The sequence below is a fragment of the Astatotilapia calliptera genome, chromosome 3 (genome assembly GCF_900246225.1).
Source record: "Astatotilapia calliptera chromosome 3, fAstCal1.2, whole genome shotgun sequence".
Taxonomy (NCBI): domain Eukaryota; kingdom Metazoa; phylum Chordata; class Actinopteri; order Cichliformes; family Cichlidae; genus Astatotilapia; species Astatotilapia calliptera.
Window position 1 is genome coordinate 50,128,690 of NC_039304.1, and position 7,045 is coordinate 50,135,734.

General features: G+C 51.6%; 1 pseudogene; it reads left to right on the forward strand.

The window, feature by feature from the left end:
* The first annotated feature begins 2,328 nt into the window (after positions 1-2,328).
* On the forward strand, positions 2,329-3,563 carry LOC113015550 (P2Y purinoceptor 14-like; annotated as a pseudogene).
* The last annotated feature ends 3,482 nt before the right edge of the window (positions 3,564-7,045 follow it).

Below are 7,045 nucleotides of genomic sequence, written 5' to 3' on the forward strand. Positions count from 1 at the left end.
TGAGGCAGTCAGTGGTCCCCACGTCCCTCAAAGCATCCACCATCATTCCCGTTCCCAAAAAATCAGTGGTCTCCTGTCTGAATGACTACCTTCCTGTTGCACTGACATCCGTCATCATGAAGTGCCTGGAGCGGCTGGTCAAAGGTCATATCTGCTCCTCCCTCCCTGACACACTGGACCCTCTTCAGTTTGCCTATCGGACAAACAGAGCCACAGAGGATGCCATCGCCCTGGCAACGCACACCACCTTCACTCACCTGGAGAAAGGGAATACATATGCAAGGATGCTCTTCATCGACTACAGCTCGGCATTTAACACCATCATCCCCTCAAAACTTGCCACGAAGCTCGTCGACCTTGGGCTGGGAACACCGATCTGCAGATGGATTCTAAACTTCCTCACAAACAGGCCCCAGGTGGTGAGAGTTGGTAAGCACACCTCCTCATCACTCATCCTAAACACAGGTACGCCACAGGGTTGTGTGCTTAGCCCCCTCCTATATTCCCTGTTCACACACGACTGTGTTGCTAAACAAGAGTCCAACATCATCATCAAGTTTGCGGATAACACAACCATCATAGGCCTCACTACAGACAATGATGAGACGGCCTATAGAGAGGAGGTGATGGCGCTGTACGAGTGGCGCCTGGAAAATAACCTGACTCTCAACATCAGCAAAACTAGAGAGATGATAGTGGACTACCGGAAACGACCAGTCAGAGAACACCAGCCCATCCACATCAACGGTGTCAAGGTCGAAAGGGTCAGCAGCTTCAAATTCCTTGGAGTCAACATCACTGAGGACTTCTCCTGGACCCTTCACACAGACACTGCTATCAGGAAAGCTCGCCAGCGGCTTTACTTCCTGAGGAGGCTGAGGAAGTTTAGCATGAACGCCAACGTCACCTCAAATTTTTACAGGTGTGCAATTGAGAGCTTGCTGACGAGCTGCATCACAGTTTGGTACGGAAGCTGCTCTGCCAGCAGCCGTAAATCACTACAGAGGGTGGTGAAGGCAGCAGAGCACATCACTGGCACGAGGCTTCCTGCCATTCAGGACATTTATCTCTAGCGATGCCTCCGTAAAGCACACAGCATCATCAAGGACCAGAGCCACCCAGCACATCAGCTGTTCTCCTTGTTACCATCTGGCAGACGTTACAGGAGCCTGTCTGCTCGGACTACAAGACTCAAGAACAGTTTTTACCACCAAACCATACGACACCTCAACCACAACAGTTACACACACACAACACAGCACTCAGAAGCTACCCTGGAGCTTCACAAGTACTCTGTTTAATCTGCACTGGTCACTCCACTTTATTGTTATTGATATTTATATTTAAAAGTGCAATACTGTAATTTTCTGCTGCTCATTCCTGTGCAATATCCCATCTGCCCTCCTGTCATATTTCTTTTAAAGATTTTCTTATTTAATCACTAGTGTACATATATTTATATTTATAGATACATATATATATATTTAGTCATCTTTTCTCTTTTACTATGTCTCTCTAATATTTTGCTCCTTACTATTTTTCTATTTTCTTTATTATTTTATTTTATTTTATTATATTTTCTCCTACTGTATCATGCTGCTGAGTGACTGCTGCTCGTCAAACACATTTCATTGCAATGTTGACCCTGTGCTAACTTGCATATGACAAATAAAACTGAAAACGAAAACGAAATGTAATAAATTTTGTCTTCATGGATGCCTGGATGTTAAACTTAATTGTTGCACCTGGTAAAGCAGCAAAGCTGATCATTTTATTAAAGATAAAAGAATTTAGACAGTTTTTAACTCTCAGTCATGCTGCAGCATTTGTTTGACTTTAAGAGCTGAAGTGAACGGAGTTTTGGATTACTCCGCGAGGCTCCTGACTACTGTAGCTGTAACGCTTTGACAATCCATCAAGCGTTGCATCTTCGTAGTTTACCAAAGTCATACTAAAACATTTTTGACAGATTTTTGAGCGCTGTGTACCACATAAAATTGTTCCGAGGTCTGTAGGCGCAACCAGAATTCATACAAAAGGCGCACCGGATTTTAAGGCACACTGTCAATCTTTGAGAAAATTAAAGGATTTTAAGTGCACCTTATAGTGTGGAAAATATGCATTATATACAGCACAGCTTTAATCTCCATGCTCTTTCGCTTTTGGATTAACTGAAAGCTTTCTGAGTGTTTAGAAAACCGTGAAAATTATGAAATATAATAACTATCCCCAAACACATGCATCAACTTCGATCAGATGAAAGATGGCAGCTCTTCTTAACGTGTGAAGTTTCTCTGTGAATTGTATTTATTTTTCAGCTACGGAAGCATGGTTGACCCAACAAATATGACTTCATCTGTTAACCAGACCTGTGATCTGGTTGTTCCATCAGTCAACCCTTTTTTTATGATGGTCTACAGTTTGGTGTTTCTGGTAAGTTTATAATTTTCCGATTGTGCCCTGTTAAAAATTGGTTTAAAGTTCTATGTGCATATATCAATGTCCTCTCTGTCTGTCTTTTTTCCCTTCAGGTAGGTTTAATCCTGAATGGCATCATCATGAGGTTTTACTTTCACCAAGCTCGACAGCAGGTATCGAGCAGCTTGATGGTCTAGAACCTGACAGCTGCTGACTTCCTCCTATGCCTTGCTCTGCCACTGCGAATAATCCACTATGGCTGCAGTTCTGGAATTGTTCACAGATACTTCTGCACTTTTGGAGCTTCTGCCCTGTATCTAAACATTTACGCCAGCATCATATTCATGGGGTACATCGCTGCCAACAGGTAAGGAACCTTTACTGAGGTCAGACTCAGTTTAATGGCTGAACTGCAAATTCTGTACTCCTGCCTAAAACATCGGCAACTTTTTTGATCTTAATAGTAAAAAAAAAAAATGCACCACTTTTACTAATGATTGAAAGTGTAACTGCCTCCTTTCACTTCTCTCTGCAGATATCTGAAGATTGTTCCTCCTTCAGGATCCTGCAGACAGTACAAACTGCCCACATCGTCTCCACGGTCACCTGGGTTTTTCTCCTGACTCCAACAATCGCCTACAACACCTACAACATTATGTTTTTCATCACTCACAAACCTCTGACCTCTGACTCTGGCTACTGTGAGTCTCTCTTCAGTACATCATTCAGCGTCCTTCATAAAACATTTCATACCAGTTGCACCATCATCTTCCTTGTGGTCTTCATATCCCCGGTCTTCTTCTACTACAGCACCTCCCGCAGGGTGTTGCAGGCACAGCAGAGTCAGCTGGCCTCCTCCTGTGCTGACAAGCTTTTTGAAGTCTCGCAGGAACATATTGGTGCTGGTCAGCATCTTCTGTCTTTGTTTCGTGCCCTATCACTTGGTTTGTCTTCCCTATACACTTCTGTGGACCAGCTGCTCTGTACGTCGGGTATTGTACTACTTGAAGGAAGTGACCACCCATGGTATCAGTTTCAAATGTCTGCCTGGACCCTCTTGTTTACTTTTTCATCTGTAAGACTTTTTGGGAGCAGGTGAAAAAGATGTCCAGGAGAGTCAAAAAGTCCAACATTTTATAAAATGAAGAAATTTGCATTTGTATTGTGTTGCTGTTGCTGCTTTCAGCTATTAGACATGTGGCTGATTTAGCATAGAATAAAATGACATATTGTCACGGTTTGCGGGGGCAAGCCGTGTGGAATATATATATAGGACCAAAAGGCGGCAGCTCTGGTGCAGGTGAGTGTTTATTAACAACAAAAATGCAAACAACAAAGGCGCTAGGAACATGAAACTGAAACCTAAACTGGGTAAACTAACAACACAAACCAAGAATGACGGTGCAGGGAGGTCCAGGGAAATACATACAGGGAGACCGAGGGGAAACAACACAGCTGGGAGTAATTAACATGACGAGACTAGGGAGGCAAACTGAAAACACTCACATAAGACACAGACCTTCACAATAAAACAGGAACTTACACATGAAAGGACACAAACTACGAAACGCGGACTAGATACAGGAACACACGGGCAGAACAGAGTAACACTAACCAAAGGAAGAACAGAACCAAAATCGCGAAGAGAAAACACAAAACGCTGGGTCAAAAGGACCCAGGATCATGACAGTACCCCCCCCTCAAAGGCTGGCTCCAGACAGCCCAACAAGAAACAAAACAGCCAGAAAAAACAGAAAACAACCCGACCAGGGCGGGCGGCGGGGGCCCAGGAAGGAGGGCTCGAAGCAAAACAAAACCGGAGCACCAGAAGGCCAAAAGACAAAAACAAAAAACGAGCCCAAAACCAAAAGAAACGAAGCACACCAAAACACAGGAAAAAAAACAGAGTCCAAAACAGAAGAGTTCAGGGGGCCGACAGCACAGGAGTCCAAAACAGTTCGGGGGGCCGGCCAGGGGGCCGACAGCACAGGAGTCCAAAACAGTTCGGGGGGCCGACCGTGCGGACGGCAACGGCGGCGACGTGGATACAGTTCGGGAGGCCGGCCGTGCGGACGGCAACGGCGGCCACTCAGGCGATGGCGGTCCGGGGGCCGGCCGTGCGGAAGGCAGCGGCGGCCACTCAGGCGATGGCGGTCCGGGGGCCGGCCGTGCGGAAGGCAGCGGCGGCCACTCAGGCGATGGCGGTCCGGGGGCCGGCCGTGCGGAAGGCAGCGGCGGCCACTCAGGCGATGGCGGTCCGGGGGCCGGCCGTGCGGAAGGCAACGGCGGCCACTCAGGCGATGGCGATCAGGGGGCTGGCCGCGCGGAAGGCAGCGGCGGCGCCCAAGTGTCAGGCGCACCGGCCGAGGCTTGGAGGGCACAGGACCAGGCGACGCTGAAGCAGAGGCAGGACCAGGCGTAACAGAAGCACAGGCAGAGGCCGGACCAGGCGTAACAGAAGCACAGGCAGAGGCCGGACCAGGCGTAACAGAAGCACAGGCAGAGGCCGGACCAGGCGTAACAGAAGCACAGGCAGAGGCCGGACCAGGCGTAACAGAAGCACAGGCAGAGGCCGGACCAGACGAGGATGAAGACTCGGATGAGGCCGGACCAGACGAGGATGAAGACTCGGATGAGGCCGGACCAGACGAGGCTGCAGCTGGCGATGAGGCTGCAGCCGGCGATGAGGCTGCAGCAGGCTCTGAGGCTGCAGCAGGCTCTGAGGCTGCAGCAGGCTCTGAGGCTGCAGCAGACGAAGGCTCTGAGGCTGCAGCTGACGAAGCACAGGCTGGAGCTGCAGCTGACGAAGCACAGGCTGGAGCTGCAGCTGACGAAGCACAGGCTGGAGCTGCACCTGACGAAGCACAGGCTGGAGCTGGCGTAGCAGATGGTGGCTGGATGGGCTCCTCGGGCCCTCCAGCTGATGTGGCATGGTGCTGGTGCGGTTCTCCTGAACCCCCAGCTGACGAGGAAGGTTGCTGAACGGGCCCCTCGGACCCTCCAGCGGAGACAGGAGGCTGAACGGGCCCCTCGGACCCTCCAGCCGACGAGGCATGAGGCTGGTGTGGTTCTCCGGAACCACCAGCTGACGAGGAAGGCTGCTGGACGGGCTCCTCGGGCCCCCCAGCTGAAACAGGAGACAAAGGCCGGAGCGGTCCCTCGGACCCTCCAGCGGAGACAAGAGACTAAGGCCGGAGCGGTCCCTCGGGTGGCTGCTTAAACTCCAGGGGTCCAGAATCAGCTGAGGACTGGGACCTAGCCTCTGGGGAAGCCCTGGAGCGGCAAACAGTGCCAATGGCGGCTGAACCAGGAAAAGCACCTTGAGGTGAAATTAAACTTTCTCCCTGCACGGAGTGAATGAGTGAAGCCGATGCTACTGGGGCCTGCGCTACGGGCGGCACTGGAGCTACTGGGGCCTGCGCTACGGGCGGCACTGGAGCTACTGGGGCCTGCGCTACGGGCGGCACTGGAGCTACTGGGGCCTGCGCTACGGGCGGCACTGGAGCTACTGGGGCCTGCGCTACGGGCGGCACTGGAGCTACTGGGGCCTGCGCTACGGGCGGCACTGGAGCTACTGGGGCCTGCGCTACGGGCGGCTCTGGAGCTACTGGGGCCTGCGCTACGGGCGGCTCTGGAGCTACTGGGGCCTGCGCTACGGGCGGCTCTGGAAACTGAACTGAGGGAGGCTCTGGAAACTGAACTGAGGGAGGCTCTGGAAACTGAGCTGAGGGAGGCTCTGGAAACTGAGCTGAGGGAGGCTCTGGAAACTGAGCTGAGAGAGGCTGCGGGGGAGCTAACTGAGCTGAGAGAGGCTGCGGGGGAGCTAACTGAGCTGAGAGAGGCTGCGGGGGAGCTAACTGAGCTGAGAGAGGCTGCGGGGGAGCTAACTGAGCTGAGAGAGGCTGCGGGGGAAGTGATATGCTGTTCACAAAGTCATCTGCCGCACAGAACACCGCCCCTGAATGAACAGTCATACAGTCCGCAAATGGAAAACAGTCCTCACTCACCACAGCCGGCGAATTAGAAGTCCGAACGTCCAGCTGTGGGGTGGCGCGCTTGCGGCGCGATCGGCGTCTCCTCCCCGCAGACGGCTCCGACGGGCCGGGCAAGATCACATCCGGCGAGTCGGGCAGCGAGGCAGGAGTGGCTGAGAGAAGGTGCGGTGTGAGCCGGAGAAAAGCCTGCATGGTCGGAGGAAGCGAGTCCAATAGCCATGGCAGGCCGGAAAAGAGCCGTTGCAGCCGGTCTTCTGCTGCGCGGCGAAGCTCTTCCGGGGGATGTTCCAGCCATAGGCTGAGAAGGATCTCCACATTATATGTGATGTCGTCCTGGAGCTCCTCGGACGGATTTACTGCCGCTGGGTCCATGGTGGCTGGTTCGTTCTGTCACGGTTTGCGGGGGCAAGCCGTGTGGAATATATATATAGGACCAAAAGGCGGCAGCTCTGGTGCAGGTGAGTGTTTATTAACAACAAAAATGCAAACAACAAAGGCGCTAGGAACATGAAACTGAAACCTAAACTGGGTAAACTAACAACACAAACCAAGAATGACGGTGCAGGGAGGTCCGGGGAAATACATACAGGGAGACCGAGGGGAAACAACACAGCTGGGAGTAATTAACATGA